Genomic DNA, 19,672 nt, shown 5'->3' on the forward strand with positions numbered 1-19,672 from the left:
AGAATCCGCCTGCCAATGCAGGGGACACGGGTTCAAGCCCTGGTCCGGGAAGATCCCACATGCCGTGGAGCAACTAAGCCCGTGTGCCACAACTACTGAGCCCACGCACCACATCTACTGAAGCCTGTGCACTCTAGAGCCCGTGCTCTGCAACAAGAGAAGCTACCACAGTGAGAAGCCCGCACACCACAATGAAGAGCAGCCCCTGCTCGCGGCAACTAGAGAAAGCCCACGCACAGCAACGAAGACCCAACACAGCCAAAACTAATAAACAAAAATAATAAAATAAATAAATAAATACATTTATATTGTTTAGGGATTTTATAGCTTCATAGCTTTCCTTAATTTCTCCCAGATATACAATTACATTAGCATAGTTCATGAAAAAAAAAAGAATTGTTTTCTAAGTTGGACATTTCCTTTTATGACCTTAGAAATTGAAGAGATCCTAGAGTTGAGCAGAAATACTTTCTGAAGCACCTTTCCCAGTGAAGATTCAGCTTCTACTTGAGTGCTGCCAGGAATGAGACCCTCACTATTTGAGGATGGCCCCTCCCTCTCTGCACCTTTCTGTTGGTCATTATGTCTCATCCACAACTCCTATTGCCATGTTTTGGGCTTGAAAATGGACCTGTTGTTGCTCATCTTTCATCCCCTCTGCACTCATTATGTGCCAGCCACTCACAGGCATTAATCATAATCCTTTCAGTAATGCTGTAAGATGTGTAACACCCCCTAATACAGAAGAGGAACTTGAAGCACAAAGCAGGCATTACTACATGCTAAGGCTGCATAGCTAAGTAAATGGCCAAGTCTGGATTTGAACTCAAAGTCTGCCAGACTCCAAAGCTAAGATTATTTTAGTTGAATCATGTGGCATCCCATTGAGCCCAACCCAAGGCCTCGTACAAAGGAAAATCCTAAAACCTTCTTTTTTCTTTTTAATGATAAAATGAATTAACTACCTGGAGGAAATAAGCCTTGTCACTACCCTCCCTTCTTCCAGTGCTTGTTGATAAAGAGTCTTAAGTACAATGAAGGCCTCTTTCTTTAAGAACTGATAGGAATTAGGGGCTTCCCTGGTGGCACAGAACCCACCTGCCAATGCAGGGGACACGGGTTCGAGCCCTGGTCCAGGAAGATCCCACATGCTGCAGAGCAACTAAGCCCGTGTGCCACAACTACTGAGCCTGCCCTCTAGAGCCCGCGCGCCACAACTACTGAAGCCCGCGCACCTAGAGCCCGTGCTCTGCAACAGGAGAAGCCACTGCAATGAGAAGCCTGCACACCGCAACAAAGAGTAGCCCCCGCTCACCGCAACTAGAGAAAGCCCGCATGCAGCAACGAAGACAAAACACAGCCAAAAATAAAAATAAATAAATTTATTTTAAAAAAAAAACAGATAGGAATTAGCTATATGTTAGTATCTACCTAACCTTTTAAGATTCAGTATGATGAAATGTAGTTAGATGCTTAAGGGGTACCTACCCAAGTGAGCAAGGAGGAAGGCAAGAGGGCAGATGGCAGCTAACAACCAGGACTGCACAGACAGCCATCCTAAGAGAGCAGATGGTAACGGTGCCTCAGTGCACAAAACACTTTGCAGCTTCTAAAGCATTTTCATATATGTCGTGTCTTTAGTCCCTCATCAACGCTGTGAGATAAATGAGGCAGGTAGTTTACAGTTGAAGAAACCAGTACAGAGAAGGTAAGGTACCAAGATTATTATCCAAATTATAGTTAATAATATAGGCCTTTCAAATCTTTGTCTCTGTGCCTTCTAGTTCATCATATACTAGAAAATCTGAAGGCAGAACTTGCTGTTAATAAAGAATTGTTCATGTCGGTTTGATACATAATTCCATATAAGTGTTTTGTCTCATGGTAATGATACATAAATAGTAAACTTAAATAAAGCTGGTTTGGGGACTTCCCTGGTTGGTCCAGTGGTTAAGACTCCACGCTCCCAATGTAGGGGCCCCGGGTTCGATCCCTGGTCAGGGAACTAGATCCTGCATGCTGCAACTACAGATCCCGCATGCCGCAACTAAGACCCAGCACAGCCAAATAAATAAATAAATATTTTTTAAAAAATAAATAAATCTGGCTTTACTTTTATGTAGTCAAAAATCTTACTTTCTGACTTTATCCAGGATCAGCATTAAAGTCCTCAGTTTTCACTGATAAGCTTTAATGTGTTAGTTATCAGTGCCATCGCATGGCTGATACTGACCTGGAATGACAGTGGTCTGGAACTCTAAATCACGTTCCTGACTCTGGGACCTCTCTGCTCTGTCCATTTGCTTGCAGCCTGTGGCTTCCCTTCCCCCAAATGGTTGGGAGGCTTTGAATCTCTTGTTCCCCATCAGAACACCAGACACTGAAGTGGTAGAAACTTTGGACCTTAAGGCCAAACCAAAGGTAGAAGAAAGGAGATAGGACCAGGGGATGCCTATCATCCACAACAAAGAGGAGGAACCTGCCCAAGGATGTGGTTCCCTTTCAGGCAAACCCAAGAGATACTACACTTGGAGGAGAAGGCCATTCTGCCTCTCCCTCTCCTTTTGCCAAAGCACCTAACTTTGCCTAAAATACCTTGCCTGGCCTCCTTGTAATTGCCCAAAGTTCCAACCAAGACAGATCCTTTCCACAAAAGAGAAAAGGCTTAACTGACAGATACATGGGAAAGTTTTGGGTTGCAGGCAGAGTACAGATGATACCAGATCTTCTCCTGTTTCCCAGAGCTGAGTTTGGGATGGAGATGGCACCAAGGGTGGAGAAGAGTGGGAGAAGGAGGCGGGAGCAGGATGCTTCGCCACCAGCCTGCCTTGTTAATTTGCATCTGGTCAAAGAGGGAGTCTGAGAATTTTAGAGCTGAATAGAACAGACCTTAGAGATCATCTAGTTCATCCCCCTGGTTAACAAATAGGACGTTGGGACCCTGTCTGTGTCATTCATTGCTGTATATTCAGTACCTAGAACACTACCTGGCACATAGTAGGTGTGCTACAGGTATTTACTGAGTGAATGAATTTGTTGCATGTTTACCCTGTTTTAGAAGCTGTGCTAGCTACTTACAGTGCAGCATCCAGAGTGGAGAAAAGCCTAACGTAATTGAGATAGGTGGTGGGCAGAGCCAAGACAATAAGCCAGAGCTCAGCCTAGAGTTCTCTATAATGCTCTACTGACAAGTGGAAGCTGTGGAACAAACGGAAACTGTGTCCAAAACAGCCATGGTAGGAGCCTGGGCAAATGATGCTGGTGGCCCGCTGCCCTTCTCATAGGCTCCTGCACATGGGCCCAATGGTAGTCCCACATGTCAGCATCCATGAGCTGGTCTCCACCTCTCCAGATACTTTAATTTCTGCAGCCTGTCAAGTCGCCCTAGAGAAGCTGTTTATCCAGAATCCGCTTACTTCATTTTTATAATACAAGCTCTTTAGGGAAGGTAATGAAACAATATAGTTTGTTACCAGCAACAACAGAGAGGATGTTTCTTTCCAAACGTCTTTTACTCATTTCACAGACATTTCTTGAGCACTTACTATGTGTTTAGCATCTGCTAATGCTGAGGATATGCTGTCAAACAAAACACAGTCATCAGCCTCAAGTTTATAAATATATTAAGAAAGAGAAAAGAGCAATTTTCAGTGTAAAAAACTGTCTGATAACAGAAAGCAGAAATGCTGTAAAATCAGAGACAGCTAATGCAGCTGAGCAGGGGTCAGAGAAGACTTCCTAGGAGGATGGTGTTTAGGCTGAGACCTGAAGAACAAGTAGGTGGGGTGGGAAGGAAAGACTTTCTAGATGGAAGGAACAAAATATGCAAAGGCTCAAGAGTGAGGAAGGACATCGTGCTTCTGTGGGGCTGCAGGTGCTTTGTTATGGCTAATTCATAGAGTATAAGGACAAGATGATAGATTTTATCTGAGAGTTACTCAAGAAGTAGCATATATGGGACTTGGTGACTGGTCAAACTTGGAGAACTCAGGGAGGACACCCGGGTTTCTTGTGTCAGTAGCTGACGGACTGGATTCTATTCACTGAGACAGGAGTACAGGGAGAGAGGCAGGCTCAAGGAGATGGCCAGCAGGCAGGTGACTCTATGGTCTACATATAGTTCAGGAGAGTGAGCTGGGCTAGAGTTAGATTTGGAACTCACCCACCTAGAGACATGCAACCAAAGGTGGGCATGGATGGTATTGCCCAGGGAGAGAGCCCACAGAGTAAGAAGAGAATTGGAACCCTGGCATCTAAGGCAGCGGTCCCCAACCTTTTTGGCACCAAGGACCGGTTTCGTGGAAGACAGTTTTTCCACGGATGGTGGGGGGCGATGGTTCAGGCGGTAATGCGAGTGACAGGGAGCAGCAGATGAAGCTTCGCTTGTTCGCCCGCCGCTCATCTCCTGCTGTTGTCCTAACAGGCCACGGACCGGTACGGTGGCCCAGGGGTTGGGGACCCCTGATCTAAGGGACAGGAAGAGGAGGGGGAGGAGCCCAGGAAAGCAACTGGCAGGAAGTAACCAGAGACAGCCAGAAAATGAGGAATGTGGTATCAGGGAAACCAGGAGAAAGGATGTTTTAAGAAGGAGGCTGCTGGACTTCCCTGGTGGCGCAGTAGTTAAGAATCTGCCTGCCAGTGCAAGGGACACGGGTTCGGGCCCGGGTCCAGGAAGATCCCACATGCCGTGGAGCAGCTAAGCCCGTACGCCACAACCACTAAGCCTGCGCTCTGGAGCCCGGGAGCCACAACTACTGAAGCCCGCGCGCCTAGAGCTTGTGCTCCACAACAGGAGAGGCCACTGCAACAAGCGGCCTATGTATGCACCGCAGCAAGGAATGGCCCCCACTTGCTGCAACTGGAGAAGGCCCGCGTGCAGCAACGAGGACCTGATGCGGCCATAAATAAATAAATAAACAAATAAGTAAATAAATAAATAAAATTATTAAAAAAAAAAAAAAAGAAGAAGGAGCCTGCTGCAAATACCAGTATCTGGTATAGCCAAGCAATGAGCTGACAGGGGTGGAGAAGGCCTTGGGATTTTACCTAGGAACTTGTTGGAGACCTTGTCTCAAGAGCAGCCACCTTTGTGGTACAGCGGGGGCAGAGCCAGACTGCTGTGGCTGGGAGGGTGAGTGGAAGGTGAAAATACGGGGCCAAATCTAGGCAACATCTTTAAGAAGTTCAGTGGGAAGCAGAGGCAAAAATGGGGGACAGAGAGGGTGATGGTTAAAGGAGGACGCATAGTCAAGACGTTTGTTCTGGGGATAGGTCAAAGAGAAAGAGGGCATGATTGATGGTGTAAGGTCCCTGAGGAAGTGGAAGGGATGGGAGCCAGAGCCCAGCTGGAGTGATTACCCTTAGAGAGAGGGAGGGTAAAAGGATAGTGCTGATGCGGGAAAATGTGTAGGTGAGGTGGCAGGAAGGTAAGGGAGTTCCCATCAGATGGCTTCTATGTTCTCTGTGATGGAGGAGGCAAATTGGTGTATGGCCTGCGGCAGGAGCAGGACAAAGCAGGAGCAGTGGGCTTGGGAATGGTCCCTGTGAAGAATGGGAGGGAGCTGACCAGGGTCAGAGGATTGCCAAGCACATTCAGGGGCCATTTCCAGTCTGAGTCCCTGAATTTGCAGTGGCACCAATTGTTGGGGAAGTATACCAGCAACTCCGGGCAGCCTGGCAGTAGGAATGGAAAAAATGAATAGTTGGTGGTTACAGTCTTACACGGTAAGGGCAAGGGGGTAAGCAAATTGTTGGTCTAGGGCTAGCAAGGGAAGGAAGTGAAAACAAGAAGAGTTTACAAGAGAGAAATTATTAGAAGGGTCAGACATTTCTTGAGGGCCTACTATGTCTCTGGTAATATGTAGTCAATAGAAGTACAAAGATGGAGCAATAGTTCCCAAACCTAGCTGTGCCTCAGAACCAAGCTTAATAAAAATACTCCCTGGCTTCATTCCTGGGGTCCAGTAGGTCTATGGCTGGGGGTCTCGTGTGACCCTCCTGCAGCCAGTTTTGGAAACCACTTGGACCAATGAAAAAGCAGACAAGTAAACACATATGGAATCTATACAGCACCATAACTCCATGACTCTGGTCTATATGGGGTGCTGTGGAAGCCAAGAAGTCTTGGAGGTGGGAAAGAAGGGGAGATAACAAGGAAACTTTCCTAGAGAAGGTGAGCCTGGGCCTGAACATGCCTGTTCAATTGGGGTTAGAGGGGAATAAGCCAGAGAACCATTCCAAGTACAGGGAACAGCACGTGCATAGGCAGGGCCGCATTCATGGAACTCCAAGTCATTTGGTGTGGCTGGAGCTGAGCATGTAAACAGGGGAGGGGTGCGACCTCTCAGAAGAAGGAAGCAAGAACCAGATTGTTTTGAGCCTCATTCACCGTGCTCTACTTTCCATCAAAAGAGCATTTCTCTGACACGGACAGTGTACACCTGAGAAAAAGGCCAACAATCCTGACTTTTACAATAAGTAACTTAGGAAGCAGGCTCCTCAAGACCTGGAAGGGTTAGACCCTTAGGCTGGTATAACGCATCAGAGGTGATCTTTACAGACCACTAGGCAGTACTGTTCACAGTATTTTTGCTCTGGCTGGAAAGTAAATATTTACAGATTTGTATTTATTTACTTATTTTTAGGGAAAGGCAGATGTTCTAAGCTCAGAATTATTGAAGGAGCCTCCCTTCTGGGCTCTGAGCCAAACCAGGATAAGAGGCAGCTTGAAGGGATCAAATATAAAGTATATGGACATTGCGGAGAGATGTTTTTCCCCCCAAATGGTTTTTCCTCCTTCCTTCCCTGGCCCCGAAGGCCTGAAGTAAAATCCCACACCCTCTCTCCCCCTCCTTGTTCTCAGAAGTCTCCAGGCATATATTTGAAGATAAACCACACAAGCATGGGCATTTCATCTGTTTAGCAAACCCAAAGGTCATGTTTGCGGGCTGTTGAAGTCAGACTCTACCCACGTAACTTTCTGCAGTCTCCAAAATATAGTAAATCTGGAATCTTCTGTGAAGTCAGGGCAACTTAGCTCTCCAACATAGTGCCTCGAGGACAACCTAGGACTTTCTATCCTGGACCAGTGTCACTGCCCAGAGAAGACTCAAGGCTCATTCTGTGATCCTGCTTCAATGCTCAAGGCTACAGTGCTTTTTGAAAGCACTCCTGATCATGAAAAGGAAAATCAGACTCTCAGCCAGCCTGAGATTGCAGCTGGAGGACCAGGTGCTATGGTCTCCAGAGACCTATGGACTTAGGAGCCAGGAAGAAAGCAGGACATCATCCCCATGCCATCTCTCAGTACAGTGGAGTATTCATTCCGAGAGCTAGAAAAGAAGCAGAAGGGGGGATGGAGGACCAGGGAGGAGGGCTGCGCCTTGTTGTCTGGGAGCATAAGCTCTGGCTGCGCCTGTAGTTAAGCCTTATCCACTATGCTGCAGCCAAGAGGCATCCTTATTAGGCAAATAGAAAAGCAGGGCCTTAACCTCAGAGTTCTGCAGCTCTTCATGACCCCGGGGATCACTGAGTCCAAGGACAGAGAAACCATCTCCCATTCTGAGCCTCTGCAGTCTCTTTTGAGTCCTGCTGGCTTTGTGGCCAAAATGAACTTTCCATGAAAAAGAGTTAGGCTCCTGGAAGGTGCCAATTTAATACTCTTCAATTTAAAGGCTGCCAAGGGGGATGAGAAAGGCTTCAGTAATGAAGGCATGAGTGACCATGAGGGCCTGGGCTCAGCACCCACACCTCTCATTTTGGCGCAATAGCTCTCAGGGTAGGTACAAGTCATACCCAGGCACTGGGGACTCATCATGGTTAATATATACTGAAGAGTAACTATATGTGGGGCATTGTGCTAAGTACTTCACACACATGGTGTCATTTACTCACTGGGAGAGGGCAACAGAAAGGCCATGTGGGGCAGAAGAAACCACCAAGGAATGGCAGGAAAGAATCCCATAGACTAAGAGCTGAAGGGCCTTAGCAACTGTATTCATTTGAGCTAGGGCTGCCATAAGAGCCTACTAGGGCGGCCATAACAAAGTACACAGACTGAGCAGCTTAAACAGAAACTTAATAGTCTCACAGTTCTGAGGTCTAGAAGTCCAAGATCAAGATGCCACCGTGGTTGGTTCCTGCTGGAGGCTGTGCAGGAAGGGATCTGTTCCAGGCCTCTCTCCTTGGCTTGTAGATGACCATCTTCTCCCAATGTCTCTTTACATCATCATCACTCTATGCATGTGTCTGTGTCCAAATTTCCCCTTTTTATAAAGATACCAGTGATATTAGATTAGGGTTCACCCTACTGAAGCTCACTTTAACTCAACTACCTCTATTGAGTTCTATCCCCAAATAAGATCACATTCTAAGGTACCGAAGTTAAGACTTCAACATGTAAATTTTGAGGAGGGACACAATTCCACCTGTAACAGCAATGATGTCTAACCAAATCCTCTACTTTTATAAATGAGGGTATTGAAGCCTTGAGTAGGAAAGTGACTTGCACAGGGTCACACAGCAAATTGGAAAAACTAAGACTAGAACCCAGGTCTTTGGGGGCTGCAAGTTTTGTGCAGATTTCCCTGGAGTAGCCGCACTGCCAGCTTTGGGAAGCTCCTTCTCCAAGAAAGGAATCCCTGAGCTTGGATAAGTATGGGAAGCACCCAGTCGAATCTCTTTATAGGCATGGGGTGAGGACACACTAAAACTCTCTTACAAACCAATATTTGGGAAAACACTCTGAAATGCCAGAGTGGAAGGAGCCCTATTAAAAGAGCTTAATATAAGCACTGGGGTTTATTTTCAATGGCCAGGCCCTTCATTAAGGAGGCAGATATGTGGTGTGGTATAAAAGAAGAGCTTTGCTCCTTACTTGTAGCCCCCAGTAGCGCAGGGAGCCAGAGTATGGCTGGGTGCTGGCTGCTCACAGACTCTCCCTGACTGTCCACTCTCTCCGGGCTCGTCTCTGCCTCAAGGCTGGCATCTGGCCATTCTGCAATCAGTTGTGAGAACTCACTAAGAAAACTCTTTTGAAAGTCTCACGCAACGTTAAGGAGCAACATGGGTCTAAGAGCCTTGCTCTCGCAGCTTCAAAAACGAGGAGGCAAAAATTGAGATTGAATATAGTATGGAAGTGTGGGTGACACCAAACCGCAGATGAGTTGATAGGCTGCGGGGAAGGAAGTGAAAAGTTCACCTTGTCCTTCCCTGTAATGGAGGGCTGTTGGTTTTGCAGAGGTTTGCTTTTTAAAAATTTTTTCATTCAATAAAAATAGCTCGGTGGGACAACATATTATAGCATTCGTGGAAATAAAAACTAGGAACCACATCATAGGATGTTCTGCTCCAAACTTGGCCCTGGTTCCCCAGGCAGCTCCCAGTTCCTTTTGATTTATGCAGCAGCCGTGGAGGCCCTCACCCCGTCCCAGGTGGGGCCTGGACTTAAGGGAGGAAGGGAGGAGATGGTCCAGAGGCATCAGCTGTTTCCCTGCACATGAGCCAAGACCCTCGCCTCAGCTAGAAACTCAGCTTTGTCCCCTGTGTCTGCCTTCCGCACTGTGAAAAGTTTCCATCACAAAGGGTTGATTCAGGAAACCAAGGTTAGAGGCAAACGGTCTTATTTGAAAATGGTGAAGGCCAGCCAGGCTTTGGGCTTCCTGCATTGATTGCTCTCCTGGGGCCTGGGACCAACCCACCAGGGTGGGGCAGGCAGCTCTGCAGGTTACAGGATGTGAAAGTGGGGACTGAGGTTAGGAAAAAGAATAAAAGGCTAGGACCAGAACACACCCAGCAGAAGGCCATGTGCAGTTCTCCTCTTCAGGGTTTCCTGTGGGTACACTGAGAACATTGTGTTCTGGCTGTGAACTTACCCGGCTGAGCCGGCTCCAGACTCCGCCCCTGGGTCCTAGTGCTGCCTCTCGCTATCCTCGGCCTTAGGTCACCTGCACCGCGTAAAGCCCACTGAAGGACCCCAGGAGGCCACTTCCACTGTGCCCTCCCTACTGGGTGAGCCTCCAGTGACCAGACTGTGAGCACTTACCTTCCCATTCATCCTGAAGCATCTTCGACTTGCTTGGCACTGTCACATAATAGCATCTCATGTTCCTCATGACAAAACCTCCTTCAGATGACAAAACTGAGGCTCTGGGAAATTGGGAGGAACAACCAAGATCAGTAATTCAAGGTTTTTGGACCCAGATCTCCTGACACTTTAGGGGTAACTATTTAAAGACCAGCACTTCAAACCCTTGAAATGAATGTAAGCCTTTACCTTCAAAGTTTCTCTCCAGATGAATTTGACAGTAGGGTGATTTCTTAACGAATTCTCCAAAACAGCTAAAAGCTCTGGCGTGTGGTGTAGAGCTGACCAGAGGAAACTGGAGAGCCCAGTGCTCTGTCTGCCCTGTGCCTCAGCTCCCTGGACCTGCCACCAGACGCCTATGTGCAGCCCCACACTAGGCCTGGATTGTTCTGGGCCTGGGTAGGGTCCTGAAACTCAGAGGCAGATGCTGGGCTCCAGCCCAAGTAGCCAAGGATCAATGGGCCAGGAGAGAGGGAAAGGGACTCAGGAAGGGGGTTGAACTCTCTGGTTAGAAGAGATTTTTTTCCGTTTTTAAACTGGCTTCTGGATCATCAATTCCTCTACTAGGCGGTGAGTCTCTTTTTCCAAGTCATCTTTGTACCCTGTGGGTATGCTTGTCCTTGATAAACGGTTGTTGAACGACCTGAGTGGAAGTCACTCACCGGAAGGCCCTGCCTGTAGCCATGGATCACAGTCTTTCCCAACTGCACATTGAGCACCTACTGTGTACTAAGTTAACAATGATTGATAAAGGGCACACAATTGCTAAAAACAAATGTACAAACAAAGGAGAGGCAGCCATGGCGTCTACCCCTCCTAGAGATCACAGTCTAGTGGAAAGAAAGGCATTCAATAAGCAAGAACAATCCCAAGGGTCCAGGGTTATCCTAGGTGGAGTCCAGAGTGCTGTGGGTGAGCACAGAGCAGGGAGACCTAAGAACATTGGGGGCCCAGGAAAGTTCTCAAGGGAGAGCTCTTCAAACTGAGACCCAAAGGGCAGTTAGGAATTAGCCAGACAGAGGAGCCTGGGAAAGGGAGCTTCAAGCAAAGGTAACAGTGCTTGTGAAGACCTGGAATTTAGAGATCAGATGGCTCATTGATAGAACTGAGAATAGTCTTCTATGTCTACTGAACACCACCAGTGGGAAATCTAGTTCTCACTCCAGGGGAGAACCCAGGCATTGTTATTGTCCATAAAAAAGGAATCCTACTACTTCTCTGTGGCCTTCCCCTAGGCCCTAGACTCCAAACCAGAGAAATCCTAAAAGCTGACTGGGATATATCTTGAGGCAGGAAGGCCATGACTGTGGCCAGAAGGGGCAGGTACTAGTCCAGGCACTGGGACCCTGGACTGAGATACTGGGCAAGTCACTTCCGACCTCCCTCTGGATCTCAATTTCAGGCTTTATGTATTCTCAGTAGTTAGCCTGACAGTTAGACCTTCCTGAATTAATGAATGACTGCAGTTTCCATCTGGAAAAAGACTTCTTCCAGTGCTAAGATTCTGGGTTTGGAACTCACAGTCAGTCATTCCCAGGATTCTTTTGGCAACAGAAGTGCCATGACAGGAAGGAGGACAGTGCCCAGCACACCCACAGCAAATGTTTGTTGAATGAATGACTGCTCTCCCTGAAGTCACTCTAAAAGCTTTGATGGATCCTTGCTTCTCTCAACAGCTGCTCTGATCTCCATCACTCCTAACCCTGTGCAGTCATTATCACCCACCTACTTCATAGGCAGACATCAGATTTCGTTGTGAAAATAAACCCTAGATCTTGCCTTTAGTGCTCCATCCTAGGGGAAGAAGATGGAAGATGACTGCAGGAAGCTGAGAGGCAGTGTAAGGAAGAAAGAGAAAGGCCTAAGATGGTCAGAGTCTGAAAATCAGTGCACATTCTCACGTAACACTCCCTGTCTTAGAAACTCCCAAACTTGCCAAGAGCTCTGCCCCCTCCGGTGAACAGCTAGAACTCACCAGGGCTTGCTGGAAGAGCTCTGGAAATGGACAAGCGCTCCCTGAGCCACCACATTCCCTACTTGCCCTGAATCAGGCGCTATGGTGAGGGCAAGAGTTCCCAGCTGGGCACACCCTGAAATGCATTTTCCCTCTTCTGTGGGTTTCCAGGCTAGCCCGCAGAAGCCTGATTCATCCACAACCGCAGTGAAACATAGAATTAATTCTGGCTATACCCTGGGTGAGGTAGGCCATTATGGCAACCAAACCACTACTTACAGCATTATTTTGTTGGGAAAATGTGTTCTGAGCTCCAAGCAACCAAATTATAAGTGGGACATAGGCACACCCAGTTTCAAACCCCAGTTTTAACACTTCCTAACCATGTGGTCCTGGGCAAGGCACCATCCTCCCCAGCCTTAGTTTCCTGCTTTGTAAAAGAATACCTCCTTTAGGAGGTTGGAGTGCTGACTGAATAGACCCCCACGAAAGTGCCCCATGGCCCTGGGCAGACGTCTCGCTCCTGCCTTTCACAGGAACTTTTGGAGGGAGACCTGGAGATATGACTCCAAACACAGTGCCTCTGAGGAGGGTTTACCCAGCTTGCATGGTGGCAGCATTACCACTGGACTCAGCCTCAGAGCAAGTGTTTCTGAGATAAATGAGCTGCTGTCTTAGAAATCACAGAACATCCTTCATCTTTGACCTTCTCCAGGCTTGTATTGGCTTCTCTGAGCCAAGAAACTTCTCCTGCCCCAACTCAGCTCCCTCTCTCCCAATCTCTCCATGAACAGCATTGTTCTGGTTTCCTTTGCTCCTGATCCTAGTCAGGGGCTTCGCCTCCAGAAGGGGCCAGAAGCCCTGGCCTTTCACCCAAGCCTGGAAGTGAGCCCACAAGAACAAGCAGGAGGAGGGCAGAGACCCAGGCGGCACCGCCGGGCCCTGCGAAAGGCACACTCCCCCTGCCGCCTTTGGCTTTGGCCCCTCCTTGCTCTGTTTGTTTCCAAGCTGCAGCCGGAACGGTCTGTACCCAAAGGATGGTGAAACAGCCAAGGAATCCGTAGGGTCCTAAAGGTCGACCTCCTTCCTTTCCTTGCCCTTGTTCCCAAAAGTTAAGGTTTCCTGGTCTTGGGCTCCTTGTCCCCTACCCAGGGTCACAGGCACTGTGGAGGTCCGTCATCTTGAATGAGCCTCCCCTACACTGCCCTGTGCTTCCCACATTCCATTTCCACAGCCATCCTCACTTCTCCCCATTTGGAACCACAGAGCCTTCCCAGACCCTTCCCCCATCTGTCCAGGAGCTGCAGTACTTCTCACTGGGTCTCCACTGCTGCAGCCCCACCCCACCTCTTTATCCAACCCCCAACCCCACCCGCAATCCTGCAATAGCCAAAACACAAAAAGAGCTCATGGTAAAAATCCGATTTCCAGGGCTTCCCTGGTGGCGCAGTGGTTGAGAATCCGCCTGCCAATGCAGGGGACACGGGTCCGAGCCCTGGTCCGGGAAAATCCCACATGTCGCGGAGCAACTAAGCCCGTGCGCCACAACTACTGAGCCTGTACTCTGGAGCCCGCGAGCCACAACTACCGAGCTCGAGTGCTGCAACTACTGAAGCCCGCATGCCTAGAGCCCGTGCTCCACAGTAAGAGAAGCCACCGCAATGAGAAGCCCACGCACCATGACGAAGAGTAGCCCCCACTCGCCACAATTAGAGAAAGCCCATGCATAGCAACGAAGACCCGACACAGCCAAATAATAATAATAATAAATAAATAAAATTTATTTTTTAAAAATATCCTATTTCCAGTGTTTCTACAAAGCAAAATAAAGGTAACCTTACTTTTTAACCTGAAAAAAAAAACAAACGATATAACGTGAAAAACTAAAAGCCTCTCCCACCCCTCCATCCCTCAGAGATAACCTCTGGGGGCAGTTTTTCCAGTATCCTTCTAGATGTTTTCTCTGCACATGTAAGTGTGTGTCTGCAGGGGAATGTCCTCTGTTTTTCTTTCAAAATGAGATTAGAGGTTACAAATTGTTCTGCAACTTGTTCTTTTTGCCCAACAACGTATCGGGCATTTTTCCAAAACTGACGTCACTCTTTTTAACACCCACATAATACTCCATGATTTGGATGTACTATAGTTTATTTAACTGTTATCCTGCCACAGACACTCAAGGTGTTTTTTTTTTTTTTTCAGTTTTCTCCCATCACTATCTAACTGGTTCCTGGCCTCAGGTCTCAAACCTCTGATCTGCCTCCCACACCACTGCTTGATTGCAACACCAAGTCTGACTATCATTCCCAGCTCAGCTGTTTTCCTTGCATTAGGGTTATTCACAAGGTGTCTTATCTCCCCTCCTAGGTCTTAAGCTCAGGACAGGGTGTTTGCCTTGGAGGTCCTGACACGGAACACTAGGCCTGTCAACTCCGCAGTTTTTGAGCCAATCTCAGTGCTGCCCTGGGGAAGTAGAAGGAGGTTCTCAGGCCACATGGATACTCATTTTCTTTTTCATATATATGTGTTGGGAACTCTGGGGACCTGGCTTTGTGCAGGGCACTGGAGCTCCGGGATGAAACAGATACAGACCTTGGCAAGCTTACAGTTTAATGGGAAAGACAGGCATTGTACATCCACACAGATAAATACATGGATAATTACATATGGGATGAGTACTTTGAAAGGAAACAACAGAGGAGAAGGGATGGGGCCACCAGGAGAGAGGGCCAGTGAAGCCAGCAGACCATGGGATCTGGTTCCCATTCCAGGCCACTTCCCCTTTAATCTTCTCATCTGACAAGAAGGGAAATACCTCTTTCAGTTTTAACTTTCTGTGATAATAATACACACTATCAGAGTTCAGGGCAAGTAGAGTTCCCCACTGCCTGATAGGGGTCAAGGGAGACTTCTCACTGACATCACATTGGCCTTGAGTCACAGGCAAGCTCTACTGCCATTCGATTCCGGGCCGAATACTTGTTGAGCATATACCATATGTATCTAACATATAGAGGTTAGGGGTGTGTGTGTGTTGGGGGTAGTTGTGGTGGTGAGTGTTTAAAGATTTAAAATAGGTGACCTCTGAAGGAGTTTACAAATTGATGGAGCATCAGACCCAGGATAGGATAATTTCAATATACATCAAGTGAGAGGAGAGCGACACATCCACAGCTCTGGGAACTGAGCACTGGCTTCAAAGGCAAGCAGTTCTGGACTGGACTCCCTGGCCCTGCACTCCCCGGCCAGGGGACATGGAGCTTCCCAAGTGTGCTCAAAAGGGGCTCCTGGAGGGCCCTGAGCTGAGACAAGCTTGGAGTGTGAGTCAGAAGGAGCTAGAAGGGCATCTGGGAAAATTAATCTGTGTGAAGATGGGAGCAAGCTGGAAGGGAAGACACTTGAGACCACAGAGGAAAAGCATCCCACGGGGCACAGGGCACCTGGGCGAAGTCAATTACACCAGCCTGGAAAGAAAAATCCAAGCCAAAAAGAGCATTTTAAGGAGGGCAAGCAGCCCCCATTCTCCTCCCCAGGGGCCAAGGATTTCATGCCCTAGAGAGGGCACCAGATGGGAGGAGACAGAAATCTGCTGTCACCTCTGCCAGTCTCACCTCCATATCTATGTGTCTGTTTCTCTTTGGAGTGATTAAAAATACTGTAAATTATATGCTTACACTTTGTTGATGTTCTCTTTATGATCCACTGTACATGGCTGTATATATTTTGCACATCTACATACATATTACTGTGCAAAGTTGTATACACAAAGCCAGGCATACTGTACTTTATGGAAAATTTAAGAGCGTTTCAGAGGTAATTAGAACCATCTGTGATTTTCCCTCCTGGCTTTGGGAGGGAGGTGCAGCAAGAGATAGTCAAGGGCCAGCCCTGGGGGTTTGTGAGGCCAAGGTAAGGAGCCAGACTTGCTCTAAAGGCAGTGGGGAGCTATTAAAAGGTTTGAGAGGGAGGCCTTAGTGAAGCTGAACAAAAGTAAAATAGAAAGTTCCAGGCTCTCCTTGTTTCTACTTAAGATAACAGAGTTACTTCCACAATCAAAGCAGGAAATCCCAAACCAGTTCTGTCCACAATTCATCTCTGCCTCAGTTTCTCCATCTGTGAAGGGAAGCCCCACCTGCCATAGTGTGGGGCTGCAGGACCACAGGTCAACTTTGGCAAACAATGAGGCCCATTTAGGCTGGCCTGGGCAAAACCCAGGCACATTGTTGCCAAATCTGAATGTCATTCCTGGCCTCCAAGGCTAACAAGCTCTGGACGTGGTGCATCCAGGTTCGGATCCCATTCCTTGGGGAAAGAACTTGGTGAAGCTTCTGCAGGCCTATTGATGTCCTTCTTCCCTGGGCCAGAGACTCTTAAAACTTCCTGGGAGAATGAGGCAACACGCCTCATTGTGCAGCCCTCAGCAAATGCAGCAGCTGCACCGAGTGCTAAAGAAAAGCTCCCATAATAACTATGTGTGATAATAAAAAGATAAAGAGGCAAATAGGTATGTAGGTCAGCTCAAAAATAGCCACCCATCCATTTGGCCCGGGTAACCATTTGTGCCAAGTAGGTCTAAAGGGTTTTCTTCCTTCCCCTCCCAAGCTGATATTCCCTGCTTTTTTATAAGGCTGCCTTAAATAAAAGTCCCCGGGGGCTGCCCGGGCAGTTCTGACCTGCAGCCCTATAGGAGCAGGCACTGCTCCCTGCACTCCCTCCACCAAACAAATCCTGGGGTCAGAGGGCACAAGGGCTCTGCCTCTCTGACGTGGGTTCTTGGGCCTAAGTCAGGGTGTAGGGTGGTGACTCACAGACACTCCCCCGCCCACCCCCATAAGGTTCTGCGTGCACCCAGGAGGCCTCCCCCACCCCAACAGAGACGGCTTTGTTAGCGGACCCGGCCCGAGGAGAGTTACTGCCTCAGGGTTGTGAGGGCCTCCTCAGCCTCTCCTCCCTCCCCTTCTCCCCGCTCTTCTGCCCTCCCCAGAAAGGCGCCAGCCGCTCGCCCTGCCCCCCACCCAGCAGCCCAACGACTAAAGCGCTGAGCTCAGCATCTCCCCAGCCTGGCGGCTTTCCTCTCGGACGGTGGGAGGAGTCTTCTTCCTCCCCGGAGTGGGCGGGGTCAATGCTAGCCCCGCCCTCCTCCCCTGTCTCACTTTCCCTCCTTCCCCCCCACCTCGTCCCCAAGACGCACGTTCTCCAAGTCACGTCCCCGCTCGTCCCAACACACACCAGGGGGTCCGTGGAGACAGACCCCCACCTCCCCAGTCAGCTGCTCAGCATCTGTCACCTCCCCTGCCCGGCTCCCCTGAAGGCGTACCTCGGCCGAGGGTGGGGGGCGGGAGGGGAGAGGAAAGGGAGCAGGGGGTCTTCCCTTCCCCCATCCCGGCTGGCCCCACTGCAGACCAGCCACAGCGAGGAAGTCAATTCAGCTCTTGTGTGCTCCTCTTCCCAGAGCAGAAGCTAGAAATCTAGATTTTTTTGTGTTTCTCTGCGTGTGATTTTTAAATACAAAAAGATTCAGCCGTAGCTTCTGGATTCCTACGCCAAAGTCTGTCCTTTGTGGGTTACAAACGTTACAGCTGGGGGCGGGGAGAGGCTCCTCTTTTGGCTCACCACTTCCCACATGGGCCCTCCTGAGCTCTCAGGGAGGATACCTGGAGGGAGGATGTGACAGAATCAGTGTCACTTCTGGGCTTGCGGTTGTCTAGCTGAAGGGGACCCCATGGCGACAGTGAGCTTTGCCATTGAGTCAGCACTGCTGGGCCCTGCTGAATTCTGCATGGGGAGGAAGAGCCTCATCAGATAAGATAAAGAGCCTAACCAGCAGAGAAAGTTTTCTGTCAATAGCTCCATATCGACTCCAGGTGTTCACTCCACCTGTCCTACACCACCGCTCCCCAACGTGTACTGCCCCCCTCCCCAGCCATACAGTCCCTTTGGCTCTCAACTAAGTGTCAGGGGCTTGGAATCAAGGAAATCAGCCTAGATCTAGAGTCACGGCTCCAGCCTGCTGACTGGCTATGTGACCTTAGGCAAGTCCCTGCACCTATCCGAACCTGTTTTCTTACCTGTACAATGGCACTGATGAGGCCTGTCTCATCTACGCTATGCAAATGCAAGCCTGGATTCAGGCTGTCCCTACTGTAGCAGCTTCTGATCATCCTTGTCATCCCTCCACCCCCGCCCCACCCCCACCTTGATGAACAAAGCTCATCCTGACCCTGCCTGCCCCGCTTTGATATATGGCAATTGGAAACCCTCAAAAAGCGAGAACACTGAAAGGGCTGGAACTGGGACGTCTGTTTCTACCTTCTCTGGCAGGCCTCCTCCAGATGGTCCACCACCCTATGGGCCGCCCTCCACCCCGGGAGTTTTAGAAAAGGAGCTCCATAGAACTGAAATCTTTTTTTCTTTGTTATGATCTTTGTGGAGTTGAATAGGCCCTTGAGATTCTCTAGTTCTGGGTTTTCAAAACTGGGGTATGAAAATCCCAACAGTGTCTGAAGCCACAGGATAAACGCAGTGTAGCTTTTTTGTTAAAAAGGGTTTTTGGGGGGGCAGGGAAGATTAAGTAATTGAAGTATTGTCATTTTAAAGTTTGCTACCGAAATTACAAATTCCCATACACGGATAAAATATAAAATAGAATGCAAGATTGCATTATTTGTAATAAAAATAATAAAATAAAATAATAATTTGTAATGAAAATACTGGATTTCAAAGACACATTACGCTTCCTAGGCGCTGCTTCAGGCCACAGCTCGGAATCCTATTCATCTTTAGCAGCCAAATAGCCAAATAGCCTGAACTCAGGTCAGCTGACTCCTGTCCCCTCACAGGGCCTGGGCTTGCCTCGGAAAGCCAGTTAGCCTAGGCTTTGGGTACTAACTGGAGAGGGGTGTTACCTCAGCCTCCCTCCACTTCACTGTTTTCTTCCCTCATAAGAGTTCAGAAGCTAGGATGGAAGAGGGATTCTGAGAAGCTGGCCAAAAGCTGACCCCGCAGATGGGATTCCTTCCTGAGAGGCAGTCCAGTGTGTTAGTGAGAAAAGAGAGACAGTGCCCTGGAATCTGGATCCCTAGGACAACTCTGGCTGCGGGGGGAGAAGTGGAGGTCTGGCAGGCCGTCGTGCGTTTCACCACTGCAGGGGTAACCTGAGCTCCGGCAGGATACTCAGGCTACCCTCCTAGCTCCACCTCTGTCATGGTGGTTTAACAAGCCAGCCCTTGGTGGGGTTCCTTCTGCCCTTTGCCCTGTCCCCAGAGGAAATGACTTCTTGTGAAACCTAGGAGCCCATTAGAACTGGCTGGCTGTGAGCGCACCATTACCACATGTGGGCCTAGTCTCCACAGCTGTGTGCCATCTCACCTGCCCCGAACCCACCCCCAACCCACAGAGAGGCTGGGAAGCCAAGCCAGCGTTCCTTCCAAGGCCTACCTTTCTTCCTGACAGGTCAGTCTGCAGACGTCCCCACTAAAGATAAGCATCAGGACCGCCCAGAGAGCTTTGTACAAAAGGGACCCATCCAGACCTACCAAATCAGAATGGGGATTGGCGAGGTGGGTGTCAAGCTCCACAGGAGATTCTAATTACCAATCAGGCTAGAAAGCCGCTAGTTGATGGTAGGATTACAG

The 19,672-nt window shown here is 48.8% G+C and overlaps 1 long non-coding RNA gene across 1 annotated transcript in view; it reads right to left on the reverse strand.

The window, feature by feature from the left end:
* LOC125961112 (uncharacterized) overlaps positions 1 to 19,672 on the reverse strand; it is a 72,649-nt gene that overhangs the window by 6,296 nt on the left and 46,681 nt on the right. Inside the window, exons 7-8 of the long non-coding RNA XR_007471429.1 lie at positions 10,043 to 10,146; positions 8,090 to 8,264 (exon numbers count right to left, since the gene is read on the reverse strand). This is a non-coding gene — a long non-coding RNA (uncharacterized LOC125961112). The remainder of the gene's footprint in view (positions 1 to 8,089; positions 8,265 to 10,042; positions 10,147 to 19,672) is intronic.

Source organism: Orcinus orca, chromosome 14 (genome assembly GCF_937001465.1).
Source record: "Orcinus orca chromosome 14, mOrcOrc1.1, whole genome shotgun sequence".
NCBI lineage: Eukaryota > Metazoa > Chordata > Mammalia > Artiodactyla > Delphinidae > Orcinus > Orcinus orca.